This window comes from Palaemon carinicauda, chromosome 6, assembly GCF_036898095.1.
Source record: "Palaemon carinicauda isolate YSFRI2023 chromosome 6, ASM3689809v2, whole genome shotgun sequence".
Lineage (NCBI taxonomy): Eukaryota > Metazoa > Arthropoda > Malacostraca > Decapoda > Palaemonidae > Palaemon > Palaemon carinicauda.
This window is the reverse complement of record NC_090730.1, coordinates 15,230,814-15,250,263: the sequence shown is the minus strand read 5'-3', so window position 1 is coordinate 15,250,263 and position 19,450 is coordinate 15,230,814. Positions and strand designations below refer to the sequence as shown.

The 19,450-nt window shown below is 44.6% G+C and overlaps 1 protein-coding gene across 1 annotated transcript in view; it reads right to left on the bottom strand.

Annotated features, from left to right (window-relative positions):
* P58IPK (dnaJ homolog subfamily C member P58IPK) overlaps window positions 1-19,450 on the bottom strand; it is a 59,928-nt gene that overhangs the window by 18,088 nt on the left and 22,390 nt on the right. The gene's annotated exons all lie outside the window — the stretch shown is intronic.

Below are 19,450 nucleotides of genomic sequence, written 5' to 3'. Positions count from 1 at the left end.
CAACCAGGATGCGGAAGGCTTCTTAGCCTACCGGACAACCCAGAAATATTTCAAGAGAAAGATTAAAAAGGTTCTGGAATTAGGGAATTGTAGTGGTGGAGCCCCCACCACTACTGCACTCGTTGCTACGAATGGTCCCAGAGTGTAGCAGTTCTCGTAAAGAGACTGGACATTCTTAAGATAAAAGACGCGAACACTGATTAGCTTTTCCAAAAGGTTGCGTCGAAAATATTTTGCAGAGATCTATTTTATTAAAAGGTCACGGAAGTTGTGATAGCTCTAACTTCGTGTGTCCTTACCTTCAGCCAAGCTTGGTCTTCCTCATTCAGAAGGGAATGAGCTTCTCGTATTAACAGTCTGAAAATAAAAGGATAAAGAATTCTCTGACATAGGCAAAGATGAATTCTTAACTGAACACCATAAAGATTCAGACGGGCCTCATAAAGGTTTTTAAAAATAGAACTTAAGAGCTCTACAGGACAGGATACTCTTTCTAGTTCCTTTCCAACCATATCGATAAGTTTGGAATAACGAACGATATTGGTCAAGGCCGAGAAGGCAGCTCGTGTTTGGCTAGAAAACCAAGATGTAGAACATGTAGCCGTTTCGGATGAAAATCCAATGTTCTTGCTGAAGGCATGAATCTCACTGACTCTTTTAGCTGGTAAAGCATACAGTATCAGGAAAAGAGTCTTAAAGGTGAGATCTTTCAGGGAGGCTGATTGAAGTGGTTCGAACCTGTCTAACATAAGGAATCTTAGAACCACGTCTAAATTCCAACCAGGTGTAACCAAACGACGCTCCTTCGTGGTCTCAAAAGACTTAAGGAGGTCCTGTAGATCTTTATTGTTAAAAAGATCTAAGCCTCTGTGACGGAAGACTGATGCCAACATGCTTCTGTAACCCTTGAAAGTGGGAGCTGAAAGAGATCGCTCTTTTCTCAGATATAAGAGGAAGTCAGCTATTTGAGTTACAAAGGTACTGGTCGAGGATACGGATACTGACTTGCACCAGTTTAGGAAGATTCCCCACTTCGATTGGTAGACTCTAAGGGTGGATGTTCTCCTTGCTCTAACAATCGCTCTGGTTGCCTCCTTCGAAAAACCTCTAGTTCTCGAGAGTCTTTCGATACTCTGAAGGCAGTGAGACGAAGAGCGTGGAGGCCTTGGAGTACCTTCTTACACGTGGCAGACGTAGCAGGTCCACCCTTAGGGGAAGAGTTCTGGGAACGTCTACTAGCCATCGAAGTACCTCGGTAAGTTATTCTCTCGCGGGCCAGAGGGAAGCAACTAGTGTCAACTTTGTCCCAACGTGAGAGGCGAACTTCTGCAGTACCTTGTTGACAAACTAGAACGGAGGGAATGCATATAGATCTAGATGAGACTAATCTAGTAGAAAGGCATCTAAAAGAACCACTGCTGGGTCTGTTGAGAGCCTCTTGGACATCGAGGTTGCGAAGAGATCTATGGTTGGATGGCCCCAGGTGACCCAAAGTCTCTTGCATACATCTCTGTGGAGGGTCCAATATGTTGGAATTATTGTCCCTTCCTACTGAGACAAACTGCTAAGACATTCAAGTTGCCTTGGAAGAAATTTGTTACTAGTGAAAAGTCTAGACCTGTTGAACAGGAGAGGAGGTCACTAGCGAACTTGCACCATGTCAGAGAGTAGGTCCCTCCTTGCTAGGAGATGAACATCAAAGCAGGGAGTTGTCCGTGTTGACCTCCATTACTTTGTCTTGAAGGAGAGACCTGAAGCTTTTCCAGGTCAGACTTACTGCCAGAAGCTTCTTGCAGTTAAAATGCTTTGTCCTTTGACGCGAGTTCCATAATCCCGAGCATTCCCTACCGCCTAAGGTCGCACCCCAGCCTACATCCGATGCGTCTGAGAAGAGAAAGTGGTTGGGAGTCTGAACAGTCAGGGGAAGACCCTATAAAAGGTTGATAAAGTCCTTTCCTCAGGTTAGACCAGACTTATCTTCCGGAAACCGGGATCGAGACCGCTTCTAGCGTCTTGTCCTTTTCCAGTGAAGAGCTAGATGAAACCGAAGAGGACGGAGGTGTAGTCTTCCAAGTGACACCAAATGCACCACGGATGACAGTGTCCTAACCAGACTCATCCACAGCCTGACAGGGCTGTATTCCTTCTTCAGCATCTTCTGGATGGATAGCAGGGCTGGGGATTGGTCTTCTTGTTCAGCCATGTCCTCATCAGAGGGTTCCTCATCCGAAACTGATGAGGAAACGGCAACGGAGTGGGCAACGTCTGACTCGCTGAATCCGGTCGCACTGGTGGATGCGTGACAGAGCCGGACACAAGATCATGGTACTGCTGCACAGTCTGTGAACTGTCAACCATGGGGAAGCGAGGAAGTACAGCGACAACCCGAAACTGTCTAGACTGTCTGGGTAGCACAGACAACCCCTTATCGGGTTGCTGAGGTTGCCGCACTGCGTCACAACAAGTCACCTCTGCTGGTTGTTGAACGTCTTCCCAGTGACACACTGAACGTCCACAACCACCTCCGAGAGTAGCATAACATCAACGTGCGACTGGCAACCCACACTGGGTCGCACCGGTGGAGGAACCATCTCAACTGGCGGACGTGAGTAGGATACCTCAGCGTCAACAGGGCGTACAACCAACCGGTAGGAAGGTCGTTGGCAAGAAGGGTCTTCTCCGTAAAAAATCCTCTATCAAGGACTAAGCTTGGACTGCATGTCTTGCAACAAAGCCCAAGGTCTATGGGAGCAGTTGTGGCAACAGACGGGGTTAGCGACTGAAGCGGAACCATTTACCCTCCCTGGAAGCATGTTATGCTTAAATAAAAGTCCATAGGAGGCTAAGCAGCTTAAGGCTCCTCTCCAAATGACAGAGTCCTCAAGGGAATATCAGAAGGAGGGAGAACAGCACTTTCTCATCTACAGGAACCATATCCGAGAAAAGCTAGGTTCTCTCAGTGAGGGTTTCACTGGTGCAAAAGCAGCAGACCAGAAGGCAACGTTATGAAACTGCTCGACAGTCTGTGAACTGTCAAAAACTGAACTGTTAACCACAACAGGAGCGTGAGGACATACAGCACTGGTGTATAAGTAGCAGACCAGAAGGCAACGTCATGTAACTGTATGACAGTTTGTGAGTTGGCAACAACCAAAGTTGTGTGGGGAAGCCTCAACTCCTGACTGACTAGTTTGCTGCTGGCGAGTGGTGGTAACCACAGTGTGTTGCGGAGGCTGACACACCGTGTCAAAACACGGCAGCTTGTGGTAGCTCACGCACGGCAACGGAGTGCTCTGTGTGTGGGAGTCATCATACATCTGGCAGGGTTGACTGTGCATGGGTGGTTGAGGAGCATGCGGTATGGTATGCGGAGCATGCTGTAAGGTATGCGGCTCATGCTGCATGGTATGCGGAGCATGCTGTAAGGTATGCAGAGCATGCTGCATGGGCTGCAGAGAATGCCGCATAGTGCTGGAACCCGGCAGCTCTACAGAACCTTCCCACTGCTGATGCGGTAGCTCACGCATGGTAGCAGATGGTGCAGCAAGAACATGCGTCTGGCAGGGAGGACTGCGCATCGGTGGTGGAGCTCTCACAGGTGGAGGGTGGGAGCAGGCAGCCGCAGTATCTGCTGAGCGCACAACCTCGGCGGGTTGTAGGTTAACAGGTGCATTGTCAACCTTCCAGCATGATACTCCTGCATGAAGGAGCAAGCTGAGACTGTATAGTCTGCAGCATGGACCACTAGGGTCTATGAAAGACAACAACAAACGGAGCTACTGTCCGTTGTGACTGAGGGTCTAAAAAAGCTGGTGCGGCAACAGACGGAGTTACTGCCTGTTGCGGTACCACCTTGCCTCTCTTGGGAGGTGTGCAGTTGTCGTACTGCAGCGAGTCCGAACTGACCCAGTGGCTACACCTAGGCCGTTGGACTTGCGCGGAAGGGACCGACTTGCACTTAAAAGCTGCAAGATTTGGTCCATGGTTTCTGCGAGAAACCTCTTCCGCAGACGAGGAATAAATGGGCTCTCTCGTCTTTGTGTGGGTGGGGTGATCACGTCGGCAACGTGTGTAGATACACCCGAAACCACGGAGGGAAACGTCTGTTCGTTGATCAAGGCCTGTGGAACCCATAAGTCCTTCGACATTACTTCTCCCCTGGGCTTGGGAGCTTGTAAGAGGTATCGGACTAGGTGAACAACTGGCACAAACAGACGAACCCTTGAACGCAACACTGTAACACTTTGCGCATATCACTTTATCACTTTTGATTTTCTGTTTGCACTTATTTCACTGAACTCGAAACTTTAAGTGGTTTGTACCTGAAACACGCAATCCTATCCTTCATTAAAAGGTAGTAATTGCGAAAACAGTATTACAATGTAACAGAAAAACCTAATGAAAGATAAAGAATTCAGTGGCTGGAAAAGAGACTAAACACTAGATCAAATAAACTACGTTTAAAATCTCTCACCGCATAAAGCCTGGGAACAAGAAAAAAACTCTAGAAACGTTTTACCTTCTTCCCCTATAGCGACTAGGGAGAAGAGCAAAAAACGAGAACAACGTTACCCGCTTGAACGAAACGTTTATCCTCCTCTCTCTCCCTTCGTCTCTATCTCTCTCTCTCTCTCTCTTGACTTAGAACCTGAGAGATGAGCCCAATTATATATATCGTTAAAAATCACAAATTTTAAGTAATTTGTATTTTTCCTAACATACTTACCGAGAAACACTTTCATAGGAGTCACTGGTGGCTCCTCTCTAACGACCAGAGTTTTGGGTAGTTTACCCTACTATATCCAACGTGACCCGTTAGTGGAAGAGAACGTGACCTGGGGCAATGCCCGAGGTCTGCCATGTGGCGACGATCTCTACCTAGTCAGTATGTTTTATGTAAGGAACAATACTCTAGGACTGTAAGGCACTGCGGGGACGGTTGGGGGGGCCATACCTGGAAAGTGTTTCTCGGTAAGTATGTTAGGAAAAATACAAATTACTTAAAATTTGTGATTTGTTCCGACACAGACACTTACCTCGAAACACTTTCATAGGAGACTTACACCTTAGGAGGAGGGAGTGCCCGTAGCCCAAGACCCCAATGGACAGTAGGATAAACTACACAAAATACTCATTAAGTGTGGTAACACTTACCCTTCTGCAATTTTCTTCCTTGTTCTTATTCCATAATGACGATTCTTGAGGCTTGTCTAATGAGCGATAGCTCTGAGGACAACTGATAGTACGAGAAAAAGGGGGAAAAGGTGACAACGAAAAATAAGCCTCCCCGTGTCTAGAACATTTGTGGTTCCCTATCGAGGCCGGGTCTTAATTCGTCAATCCGAATGGAAGGCTGAGATGACCGGCCCGACCAAAAGCCCATCCTGGGAGTTACTCGTACCGTCCTTGAGATAATGATCAGTGAAATGTCGACCGGTTAGACCAAGCCCCTGCTCGAAGATCCTGAGCCACCGACATGTTCTTTTCAGATGAAAGGACGGTGCCTAGAACCCTAACATCATGAGCCCTTGGTTCTCTTGGCACTGAAAACCCCCCATTTGAGGGAGCTTGCCTAATTCCTTGTCTGACCCAAAAGGAAACTGTATTCTTGATGTTCTTTTTCGTTTGACCCCAGGAAACGACGAGGTTCTTGATAGACGGGCGGGGCTTCGCCGTTCTTTTAAGACACTTCCTAATCACCCTGACGAGGCACAATTTCAAACCTTCCTGGTTTACCTCATTTGGGATTGCTGGGATCGTAAAGCTCTCACGCCTCGGAACCCAAACTGACGGATCCTGTGTCTTGGCGACGAAGGAGGAGACTAACTTAAGGGGTCTCTTCTTCCATCCTCTAGAAAACTCCTCCTCATACGAAAATCCTTGTAGCTCGCTCACCCACTTAGCTGAGGCTAACGCTAACAAGGAGAGCACTATGAATGTGAGATTCCTGCCTACAATGTCTCTTAAGGGTTCGAAAGGTGGTTTTCGGAGCATATCCAGAACCCTTGCCAGGTCCCAATTCGGGATTCTCGGGGCAGAAGGGGCCTGATTGCTCGAAAGTCTTGATGAGCATGGACAGCTGTCTTGAAGAACGGAGAACTATGCCTCTCAGGAGAAAAACTTTACCAAGGGCAGTTTGAACTCCCTTAATCGCTAGGACCGTCATGGCCAACTTATCCCTGAGATGGACCAGGAAATCCTCTATAATGGGCATGGATACTTTTAATGGTTCTATCTTCTTGTCCTTGTCCACTTGACGCACATCGTCCACTTGGATTGGTAGATGGCCGTAGAGGATTTCCTCAGGTAAAGGGGCATCCTCCTATCTGTCTTTCTTGAGTACCTTTGTCTTTTCAGGAGGAACTGGATGACCTCCAGGCGAGAAGACGAAGGCCTTGTGGGTTTCTTGAAACCCCTGAAAATGTGGTCGTCTCCATAGATCTGGTATCTTGGGAAGAGTCCAGGGAGGGAGAGCGGCGAGACTCATTAGGTCTGCGAACCACTCCCTCTCCGACCAACAAAGGGGCTACCAAAGTCATTGTAAGGTTGGTTGCTGCCCCCATGTTGAGGACTCGACTTAAGGGGGAAGGGGGGGAGAGGCGTACACGTCTAGATCGTCCCATCTGAGTTGAGACACGTCCTCCAACGCCGCCTTCGGGTCTGGGACAGGTGAACAGAATACGGAGAGTTGTTCGTCCCCCTTGTTGCAAACCGATCCATAACCGGGGACCCCCACATCTGAATTATGTCGCTTGCTACTTGTGGATGCAGGGAGCACTCCGATGCAACTATTTGTCCTGTTCTGCTGAGGCCGCCTGCTAGGACGTTCTTCTTCCCCAGAATGAAGTTTTCTGTAGGGTTGATTTCCTCTTTTCCTTCCCAATCCAGGATCTGAAGGGCCAGTCTGCACAACTATTTTGATCTCACCCCTCCCCCTGAAAGAGCAGACTCGAACTGGGAGAAGAAGGTGGCTGCTGATGTCGCCCTTCCGTCTGAGAAGCCCTGGCAAAGGATGTCCAGGGTTTCCCCTGTCTTGTAAGTCCCGTTTGGTCTACTTTCCCTCGTGTGGTAATTACTTTGAGCCTTGATTCCCTGCAGGAGTTTCGCCGCTCTATAGCCTGTGCTGGAATTGCTATTGCGGGTTATAACTCCGTCTATGTGGGTTCTTCCAATTCCCACGTTCCTGGCCTCAGGAAGGGAAAGTGAGGACTCCTTCTGGGCGGTGTAGGCTAGAACTTGTTCAAGCCGGAGGTCCCCGTCTCCAACTCCTGTAGGACGGGTTCCACCAGGCTATGTAGCCTTTAATCAAGTCGAATACCCTCCTATACGCGGAGTCCTCCATCGCCGACGTCGTCTCACCAACCACTTCTTCCGTCCTGCGCTGGGGAGAGTCATGGTCCCGGGCCCTTCGTATCTTCTTAACGTATGCAACCAAGGTTGCATTGTCCGACTTCAGGGCCACTGAATTCCCTTCCAAGTCTTCCGTGAAATATTTGCAGGTTTCCTGGACCGCTCTCATCTCTAGGACATTGCTTTGTAGGGACTTCTCCCTTTCTGTCCAAGTCCCATTCGCTGTCTTTTCCCCCGGAGGTGCGTTCCCCCTCCTTCTTTCTACCCGTCCGTAAACTGGTGGATTCTGGAGGTTGGGAGGACAGGGGCATTCCTTTTAGAGTGCGTGACCGATCCTGCCACCATTCTACGGCTTGTCTGGTTCCTTGCCGGACTGGCACCACTTGTCTGGGGAACTTCTCTGGTTCCAACTCTCCTTTAAGTTCCATTGAACCCTCCTTAGGATCTGTCTCCCATGTGGAACTAGCCTCTCTATGGGTGGAAAAGGCCTTGACCTGTGACAAATCCAGGGTTATTCCCAATGTAAGTCATTCTGTTGGTTTGGGTCAACTGAGATTTAGCTGGTCTTCCGGGGCACCTTGTCCTACCCCTACTAGGACTCCTTCGCTCCGTCCTAAAGTGGGAGTCCTCCACTAGGATGGGTCTTGCCGTGGCGACAAGGACCTCCACCCTGTAAGTGGAGTCCCCCGTTGGCATGCCCTCATTGCTGTAGACCAGGTACTCCGTCCGGGGTTGAAGAGCTGTGGCGACGGGCGCCTCCGCCCTAGGTTGTGGACTGAGGATGGGCACTGCCGCAGAGGAGAGAGTCGGGTATAGTCGTCTATTTAGCGGTCTTACACCTATTCGACGGGGACCTTGACGGGACCCTCGGCTCATTCTACCCCCTTAGGCCGACGTCTCCTACCTCCTCGAGGTCCTGGACGACGTGACGGGATCTTCCGTGAAATAGTTCGACGGAGGCCCCCATCCCCGACTATCATCTCGATGGGGAGACCTGTCGAGGCTGCCCATCCTAGGAGACGGCTCCCTCCACTGAGCGGAAGGAGATATATCTCCAGGTGCAATGGGTCTTACTTTTTTTTTTTTCTGAATAAACTTACATAATTTAAAATAATTCCCTATTATCCATTTATGTTCAGCTGCAAGCCACATTGGTGGTTCGGGTTTTCTCTGTGAACGCATGGGTACCTTTGTGTCTTTTTCAAAACCAATCAGCAGGTTTGTACACATCCAATTCCTTTGGGACCTTATCACAAAGAGCTCCCATGATGTTCAATTCGTTAATTTTGATACTACTAATATTATTAATGGCATTAAACACTTCATAATGACCATCAAAAGATATCCAAGAATTCCATTTTTCATCTCCGAGTCTCATCCTTATTTCCTTTATCAATACATAGCACTCAAATGCTCTATATATATCATCATAATTTGTCTCTAATGGAATTTTGGAAACAAGAAGGAATCATAGTTTCCTTGTGTTACCCAAACTGCTAGATTTTTTAACATCAATAGAGTGGTCATTTTTAGTTCGAAGGTCGTCAACAGAATTTTCCTTAATTACAATAGCAGAAGTCGTTAACAATGCCGGGGAGAAGGGGGAGGAGTCAGCAAATCCAGGGGATGGGGAGTCAGTATTTGAAGAGTCCATATTCAAGAGTGGGATTTTTTTTTTTGGTATACCTGCTTGAGAATTTTAAGAAAGTATACGTGGCTGTCTCCCTGGCGAGGCTCTTGGAGGCCCTTCTAGGAGGACTGTCTCCTGCTCTCTTAGGTATCAAGCCTGAGGTCCTAGTTAGGTCCCTCAGCTTGTTGTCTGGGAACGAGACCCATTATCCTCGAGGCCCTGGACGACGGGACGGGCTCCTCCGTGAAATAGATCGACGGGGGTGCCCGTCCCCGTCTATCATCTCGATGGGGAGACCCGTCTAGGCTGCCCATCCTAGAAGACGGCTCCCACCACCGAGCGGATGGAGTGGTTCTAGGAAGGGACTTAGGCCTACAAGACGAGGACCTCCGCCCATCGGCTGACTCTCTGGCGGAGTTCTTGGCTTGTATGGAGGGGAACGGGGACTTCCCGTCCCGAGATCCTGTGGGAGACCGCAAGGGGAGTTCCTCCACACAGACTGAACCCCATTCTCCTCGAGAACCGGGACGGGCTCCTCCGTGAAACAGATCGACGGGGGTGCCCATCCCTGTCTATCATCTCGATGGGGAGACCCGTCTAGGCTACCCATCCTAGAAGACGGCTCCCTCCACTGAGCGGATGGAGTGACTCTAGGAAGGGACTTAGGCCTACAAGACGAGGTCCTCCGCCCATCGGCTGACTCTCTGTCGGGGCTCTTGGCTTGTATGGAGGGGAACGGGGACTTCCCGTCCCGAGATCCTGTGGGAGACCGCAAGGGGAGTTCCTCCACACAGACTGATCTCTCTTCCTCCTGTGTCGTCTCCAACGTTCCTCGCTTGAAGGGCCCGAAGGATCGAGCCCCGATGCGAATCCAGGGTGAAGGACTAGCATAGGACCTCCTCCATGTCCAGTGGGGACCTCAACGGCGTCCTTGGTACATCCCACGCCAGCGGATCCCTCCGCAGTTGAAGCGCCTGAGGCCTCTACCCATGAATCTGGTGATAAGAAAAAAGGAACATTATTAGGCCACATGGGGTCCTCCGCCGAGACGCGGTCCCTACGAGAGAGACGTGTCCCTCGGACCCCCACACACTCACTTGTAGGCGCCTGCTCTGCCCTGAACAAGAGGATTCCCCCCACAACATCTCTCCCTTGGGAAGGAGGCACCAACTTCTTACACTTCAAGGACTTACCTCGTCCCCTACTCTGGGTAGGGGAGAAGAATGCACTCTACCTGCCCCCTCTCCTGCCGACGTTGCAGGGGAAGACATGCTAGTTTCCCTAGGAGACTTCTTCGAATCCGTCTTCATCGTGCCGCATTTCACCCATCGGACCTCGCGCCAACCGGCACATCCGGGACACGAGTCTGACGGCGAACAGGCTTTGATAAGAAAGCCCAACACGAATACCCGGCTCTAGACCCAGGACAACGGCGACCGTACTCCAAAGCACACACTGAGATCGCTAGACCCAAGCATAAAGCAAGGCAAAGCACTAAAACGCCAATAAAAGCACAAAGGAACGATCCTAAAAGAACACAGATAAGGCACTAATCACTCGTGAAGGAATCGAGACTATGTAGTAACTACATACAGTAGGGTCCCGAATTATGCGAGAATTTGGTCGATTAATGACCTCGTGTAAATGGAAAATCGCGAATTTCGAAACACACAACTAACAGAAATAATTCCATTGCGGCCATGGCAACCAGCAATTTGCCTATTCAAATGTGTTTACTACCCATTTCCAATACTTTCTTTGTACTATACTGTATTTCTTTATAATATCAAATTGTTTTTGTAAGTAAATAAAACATTTAATATACTTTAAAGTTCTAATAACTTGAAAAATGGTTAAAATTACAACCAGGATAGGTGTAAACACCATATATTTCCCGTTATAACACAACCCAAAATACAGACTTGTCATATCTATTGTATAATACAACTGGTGAATAGCAAAACCATCACTCTATAGACTAGCTTGTTGTATGATTGAAAATCCAGAATTATCAAAATAAAGGCGATTTTATATCATGCGTTTCCTAAACACGCTAAAAAGCACAATAGAAAACGACAACCAATGTTTTGTTTACGTTTATCTCTGATCACAACGAAGAAACAGACGCATTTATACATCTGTGTTTTTGAATTGACAGCAATTTTACCAAGTATAGATTATATGTTGAATTTGTTATTACCAATGTTCTAATTATTTTTTATTATAACTTTCAAATAAATGAAATGAATGCCATTTATGAAATGTTTTTCTTTATGATGGCGCCTGAAACGGAAACCTTCCATTTGTTTACGCTCCATCTTCGATCATAATAAACAAACGAATGCATTAAACACACATGATCTAAGTCATAACTAATGATATTACAAACATTTAGTAAACATTATGTTATTACAAATATTTTACTTACCGTATCCATATAAATTCCCAAATTCGTAGCAAAGCTGGAAATTTTTTTTTCCTTATGCGTTTAATCCACAATAGCAAACTGCCGCTAATGACAGAGTGATAACTTACGATAATTCTAAACTGTTACGAAAGATAATTGTCCTTTCCATATCCAAAATACTTTTCCTAACTTCAGTTATAAGTCAACTTGTACCCACCTCAATTATGGATCCATATGCAAAAAAAGTAAAAGAAGAAAGTACTAGGCCTATTTTTAAAGCCACCGAACAATTAGGTTACCGCTATAACGTTCGATGAGAGAGAGAGAGAGAGAGAGAGAGAGAGAGAGAGAGAGAGAGAGAGAGAGAGAGAGAGAGAGAGATGGTTTTAAAGTACTAAACAATAAATATGAAAGGTTATAACACATTGGTGTTTATGTAATATTAACTGTATAGATGGTTTGAATAAGTTAAGAAATGGTGTAAACAATTCTTTGTTATTGTATTCGCACGGAAGCTAGACATCAGCTGATGTGATCACAGCCAAAAGTAAAACAAAAATAAGTTAGCAATACTCGATTTTTTAAACACACCCGAAATTTAACAACATAAGTACATGTTTTATTATAGCGCAATTGACATTTAAAGAGTAAAAATTTTCTGGAATAGAATGGTGTTTCCTAAAAAATAGTGGTTTGCGGACAAAATCGGTTACCGTATTTTAAGCTATGATTGAAATGGATGTATACACGGTATAATTTTTTCGTTTTGTATTTAATTGACACTTCAAGAAAACCGATTTTGGTTTCTTCATCTATTTGTACGTATTGTATAACGAGAGAGAGAGAGAGAGAGAGAGAGAGAGAGAGAGAGAGAGAGAGAGAGAGAGAGAGAGAGAGAGAGAGATTATGACGCAGAAGGTTACAGACCTAGAACAGGGGAGGGAGGATAAAGGGGGGGGGGAGTGATGAGATAGGCTGGGTGGACTCGCAGGGGAGACGGTAGGAAACGGGGGAAGGGGGGATTTGGTTGCCAGTGGCTAAAAATAGATTCTGAAAGACGGTAAAGGGAAAAACGAATCCCATCGAATAAACAGAATAAGGAAAGGGAATAAGATCCAGAGGAATAATAGATATAATGGAATGAAAATGACTAGATGGTGTTAGTTGTGATAAGAATAATTTAGATATTTGAAATAAGAGTGTCTGAGGAGGTATAGAAGGAATTCGTGATAAATATAGAGGAATATCAAAGGATACAGTTAGTTTGCATTAAAGGGTTTGTTATCGTTTATCGGCAGTGAATAGCCTAAACTTCGGTAACGAGTCGTCAATATTTTGTCATATTTTAAACAGTATACATTTGATTTGCAAACATTGGTTTTGTAGAGTAGACGGTAAAATAAAATCTAGAGAGAGAGAGAGAGAGAGAGAGAGAGAGAGAGAGAGGGGATAAATCCCCCCCCCCCTCTCTCTCTCTCTCTCTCTCTCTCTCTCTCTCTCTCTCTCTCTCTCTCTCTCTCTCTCTCTAGATTTTATTTTACCGTCTACTCTACAAAACCAATGTTTGCAAATCAAATGTATACTGTTTAAAATATGACAAAATATTTTTATCCCCTCTCTCTCTCTCTCTCTCTCTCTCTCTCTCTCTCTCTCTCTCTCTCTCTCTCTCTCTCTAGATTTTATTTTACCGTCTACTCTACAAAACCAATGTTTGCAAATCAAATGTATACTGTTTAAAATATGACAAAATATTGACGACTCGTTACCGAAGTTTAGGCTATTCATCCTCTCTCTCTCTCTCTCTCTCTCTCTCTCTCTCTCTCTCTCTCTCTCTCTCTCTCTCTCTCTCTCTCTCTCTCTCTAGATTTTATTTTACCGTCTACTCTACAAAACCAATGTTTGCAAATCAAATGTATACTGTTTAAAATATGACAAAATATTGACGACTCGTTACCGAAGTTTAGGCTATTCACTGCCGATAAACGAACCCAGTCTACTCGTGAAAACCTTGAACGCCCAGAGGGAAAAATAAGGCTTTTAAATATACTGTACTAAACAAAAATAATGCTTTAATATACCATCATTAACACTACCATTACAATTATCGTAAGGTTGGAGAAAGATAAAGATTGCCGAGAACGTAACCACATTTCTGTTTACATTTTGTCAGCTGGACTCGCACAGTTAACAGTTGATTTCATTGTTGATGTGGAATTTTATCCTTAAATAGGCTATTCATTATGAAATTATGTTAATGAAATGTAATGTTGATATTGTTTTGTAACATTTATTATAAATCACCGTATTTAGGGCAACCAATATACTTAAAAAGACAATAGATTTGATACATTTTGTAGTGCTTGACTCGCGAACTTTGAACAGCCTCGTAGATACAGGAAATTTAATTTTTTTAAACTATCGATCGCGTAATTGAGGAATCGCGTAATTAGAACACGTGTAATTCGGGACCCTACTGTAGTAACGAGCACAAAAGGGGGTCGCACAGAGAATAAGGAGCGGTGTGTGTGAACACAACGCGACCAGAAAACATACTGACTAGGTAGAGATCGTCGCCACATGGCTGACCTCGGGCATTGCCCCAGGTCACGTTCTCTTCCACTAACGGGTCACGTTGGATATAGTAGGGTAAACTACCCAAAACTCTGGTCGTTAGAGAGGAGCCACCAGTGACTCCTATGAAAGTGTTTCGAGGTAAGTGTCTGTGTCGGAACAACATATTATTTGTTAAAGGAAAAAAACTGAAAGGTTTCCCAAATAAAAAGTTCCTTTATTAGAATTAAAACCATTTAAGCTAAGAAAGAATGAACGAAACGCTAGAATCGGTTTACTCTTACTGCAACGTGAAACCGTGAAATACTCTCTCTATCGTAACGATAGAGCGCAAGTTGAACGTTCTGAACGTCAACAACTGCGGAGACTAAACAAAACGTTAGTTCAACTTTGAAAACAGTACGAGACTATCAAAGAAATTCTTTCAAAAACATTAAAATTAAAATAGCATAAATTCTTAACAGGAAAAACGATATGACGGGCTCAATGTTAATTAACTTCGGTTCCAAGTAAGGACCGCCTACTATTAGGAAAGGTCGCATATAAACCAACATAAAAATTAATTTTTATAAGTTTATAATAAATGGAAAGTTAATCGAAGAGGCCTATAAATGGCGGAGAGATATAAAATAAATCTATAACTTTGTTAAGCAAAATTACCAAAAACCTAAACACACTTCCGTCTAAGGGAAGGGTGGGTCATAAAAAGTGAAAGAGAGTCTATACTCTCTTCGACACCAACACTTCCGTCTAAGGGAAGGGTCGGCCATTTAAAAGTGAAAGAGAGTCCATACTCTCTTTGTCACCATAATTAAATCAAATTAATTCCAAAAGCTTGCTAAGCTAATGATAAAGCTTCCTGAATAGCGAAGGCTAAACTCTAGAGCAAATACATCACCAAATCGTGAACAATAACTCCAGAATCAACAGCGTATCCAAGTAGGTCTAGCCGGTGGCACGACAGAGGAAAAATTGAGTTCTTGTTGACAAGAAGTACTTGAGTACCTGCTCACAGATGGCGCTGTTGTGTACACCCCCACCTGTATAGCGATCGCTGGCGTATCCCGACCGTAGATTTCTGTCGGGCAACAGAGTTGACAGCTACATGATCATCGGGTAAAATTAATATTGAAAACTGAAGGATACAAAGCAACTGCGCCTTGGTCTCAAAGCAACCTGCATACTGTACATCATAAGTAATGTCAACAGTGCACTGCTGACTTTTAATTGGAAAAAAAATCAAAACATTTAACAACAATGACAAAAATTAAACTTGAATAACAGTACCTGTACTGTAAATGTATTTCATATTAGAAGATATCTCCAAAAAATACAACTAATAAGATTTACAGAATTTTTAATTGTATAGCAATATGGAGTGTATCATGAAGTGGTTAAGTAAAGGGCATATATGAATAAACTCATCACCATCTCCTCCTACGCCTACTGACCCAAAGGGCCTCTGTTAGATTTTGCCAGTCATCTCTATATCAAGCTTTTAAACCAATGCTTCTCCATTCATCATCTTCTACTTCATGCTTTATAGTTCACAGCCATGTAGGCCTGGGTCTTCTAACTCTTCTGGTGCCTCGTGGAGCCTAGTTAAAAGTTTGACGAAATACAGTAATCCTTCTTTGGGAGTGCAAAGAGCATACCCAACCCATCTCCACCTACCCCTCACGATGCTCTCATCCATATATGGCACTCAAGTAATATATCTTAAAGTTTCAATTCTAATCCTTTGCTGACATTTAACTCCTAATAATCTTCTGAGGACTTTGTTCTTCAATCTATAAAATCTGCTGGATATCATTTCAGTCATACCATGACTCATGTCCATACAATAATACCTATCTCATTAAACCGATATATAGCCTGATTTTTATATATAATTTCAGGCAATTTGATTTCCAAATTTTACCTAAATTTTGGGGTGTTTGAATGTGCGTGGATGTAGTACGATAGAGAGTAAAAGATGTGAGATTGGAAGTATGTTTAGAAGTAGAAGGATGGATGTATTGGCCTTGTGTGAGACAAAGATGAAAGGAAAGGGTGAAGTGATGTTTGGTGAAATGTCTGGTAGAGTGTCTGGGATTGAAAGGGGAAGAGCGAGAGAGGGTGTGGCTTTATTGTTGAGTGAATGGATGACAGGTAAAGTAGTGGAATGGAAGGAGATATCATCTAGGTTAATGTAGGTAAGGGTTAGGTTGGGTAGGGAATGTTGGGCGTTTGTCAGTGCGTATGGGCCAGGTAGTGAGAAAAGTGAAGAAGAGCGGAATGAGTTCTGGAGTGAATTAACTAGGTGTGTAGAAGGACTGGGTAGAAGGAATTATGTGGTTGTTATGGGTGACTTAAATGCTAGAGTGGGTGCTGGAGAGGTAGAAGGTGTCATTGGGAAATATGGCGTACCAGGTGAAAATGAGAGTGGTGAGAGACTGGTAGATATGTGTGTTGAACAAGAGATGGTAATAAGTGCTAGCTTTTTTAAAAAGAAAGATAAGAATAAGTATACATGGGTATGAGTGGCAAATGGAAGAGTAGTAGAAAGGGCATTAATGGATTATGTGTTGATAACAAAAAGAATGTTTGGAAGATTGAAAGACGTGCACGTGTTTAGGGGTATGGCTAACGGTATGTCTGATCATTTTTTGGTGGAAGGAAAATTGGTTGTAGCAAAAGAGTGGGGGAATAGAGTAGGTGGATGTAAAAGGGAGCTAGTGAGGGTTGAAGAGCTAATAAAACCGGGGGTAAAAAGTAAATATCAGGAAAGGTTGAAAATGGCATATGACGAGGTGAGAGTAAGAGAAACTGGTAATTTAGAGGAGGAGTGGAAGTTAGCAAAAGAAAATTTTGTTGGGATTGCAAGTGATGTATGTGGCAAGAAGGTTGTTGGAGGCAGCATGAGGAAGGGCAGTGAATGGTGGAATGAAGGAGTGAAGGTAAAAGTGGAAGAGAAAAAGAGGGCTTTTGAAGAATGGCTGCAGAGTAATAGTATAGAGAAGTATGAAAAATATAGAGAGAAAAAGGTGGAAGTAAAGCGCAAGGTACGTGAGGCAAAGAGGGCAGCTGACCTGAGGTGGGGTCAGGGACTGGGTCAGTCATATGAAGAGAATAAGAAGAAGTTTTGGAAAGAAGTGAAGAGAGTAAGGAAGGCCGGCGCAAGAATTGAAGAGACAGTGAAAGATGGAAATGGAAGGTTGTTAAAAGGAGAAGAGGTAAGGAAAAGGTGGGCGGAATATTTTGAAAGTTTGCTGAATGTTGAGGATGATAGGGAGGCAGATATAATTGCGGTTCCAGGTGTTGAGGTGCCAGTGATGGGAGATGAGAATGAGAGAGAGATTACAATAGAGGAAGTGAGGAGAGCACTAGATGAAACGAGAGTAGGAAAAGCATCGGGTATGGATGGTGTGAAAGCTGAGATGTTGAAGGAAGGGGGTGTGACTGTACTTGAATGGTTGGTGAGATTGTTTAATGTGTGTTTTGTGTTGTCAATGGTACCAGTAGATTGGGTCTGTGCATGTATTGTACCACTATATAAGGGTAAGGGAGATGTGCATGAGTGTTGTAATTCAAGAGGTATTAGTTTGTTGAGTGTAGTTGGAAAAGTGTATGGTAGAATACTGATTAATAGGATTAAGGATAAAACAGAGAATGCAATCTTGGAAGTACAGGGTGGTTTTAGAAGAGGTAGGGGTTGTATGAATCAGATTTTTACAGTTAGGCAGATATGCGAGAAATATTTAGCAAAAGGTAAGGAGGTGTATGTTGCGTTTATGGATCTGGAGAAAGCATATGATAGAGTTGATAGGGAAGCAATGTGGAATGTGATGAGGTTATATGGAGTTGGTGGAAGGTTGTTGCAAGCAGTGAAAAGTTTCTACACAGGTAGTAAAGCATGTGTTAGAATAGGAAATGAGGTGAGCGATTGGTTTCCGGTGAGAGTGGGGCTGAGACAGGGATGTGTGATGTCGCCGTGGTTGTTTAACTTGTATGTTGATGGAGTGGTGAGAGAGGTGAATGCTAGAGTGCTTGGACGAGGATTAAAACTGGTAGGCGAGAATGATCATGAATGGGAGGTAAATCAGTTGTTGTTTGCGGATGATACTGTACTGGTAGCAGACACAGAAGAGAAGCTTGACCGACTAGTGACAGAATTTGGGAGGGTGTGTGAGAGAAGGAAGTTGAGAGTTAATGTGGGTAAGAGTAAGGTTATGAGATGTACGAGAAGGGAAGGTGGTGCAAGGTTGAATGTCATGTTGAATGGAGAGTTACTTGAGGAGGTGGATCAGTTTAAGTACTTGGGGTCTGTTGTTGCAGCAAATGGTGGAGTGGAAGCAGATGTACGTCAGAGAGTGAATGAAGGTTGCAAAGTGTTGGGGGCAGTTAAGGGAGTAGTAAAAAATAGAGGATTGGGCATGAATGTAAAGAGAGTTCTATATGAGAAAGTGATTGTACCAACTGTGATGTATGGATCGGAGTTGTGGGGAATGAAAGTGATGGAGAGACAGAAATTGAATGTGTTTGAGATGAAGTGTCTGAGGAGTATGGCTGGTGTATCTCGAGTAGATAGGGTTAGGAACGAAGTGGTGAGGGTGAGAACGGGTGTAAGAAATGAGTTAGCGGCTAGAGTGGATATGAATGTGTTGAGGTGGTTTGGCCATGTTGAGAGAATGGAAAATAGCTGTCTGCTAAAGAAGGTGATGAATGCAAGAGTTGATGGGAGAAGTACAAGAGGAAGGCCAAGGTTTGGGTGGATGGATGGTGTGAAGAAAGCTCTGGGTGATAGGAGGATAGATGTGAGAGAGGCAAGAGAGCGTGCTAGAAATAGGAATGAATGGCGAGCGATTGTGACGCAGTTCCGGTAGGCCCTGCTGCTTCCTCCGGTGCCTTAGATGACCGCGGAGGTAGCAGCAGTAGGGGACTCAGCAGTATGAAGCTTCATCTGTGGTGGAAATGTGGGAGGTTGGGCTGTGGCACCCTAGCAGTACCAGCTGAACTCGGCTGAGTCCCTGGTTAGGCTGGAGGAACGTAGAGAGTAGAGGTCCCCTTTTTGTTTTGTTTCTTGTTGTTGTCGGCTACCCCCCAAAATTGGGGGAAGTGCCTTTGGTATATGTATGTATGATGACCTAAACTAGGCATTGTCTCATTTGATTTTTTCAATCTTTCATTTAACACCAATTCTAAAGAGCCTGTATTAGAGATCATAGTTCCTAAATGTTGAAATGATTCTACCTCATTAATATTTTCTCCTTCCAATAATATTTCACATTCCATGGCATATTCTGTTCTCATCATCTCTGTCTTTCTTCTATTTATCTTGAACCTCATGTGATATTTCATGCATTCTGGTAAGCAAGCATAACATTGAGTAACTGACCTCCCTTCATTCTCCCTATGAAGTGTTTTCACAGGTAACACAAATTGGCATTAACTTTAACTTAAAAACTTCCTTTTTTCATTCCACTCTTAGAATATACTATCAAATAATGCCA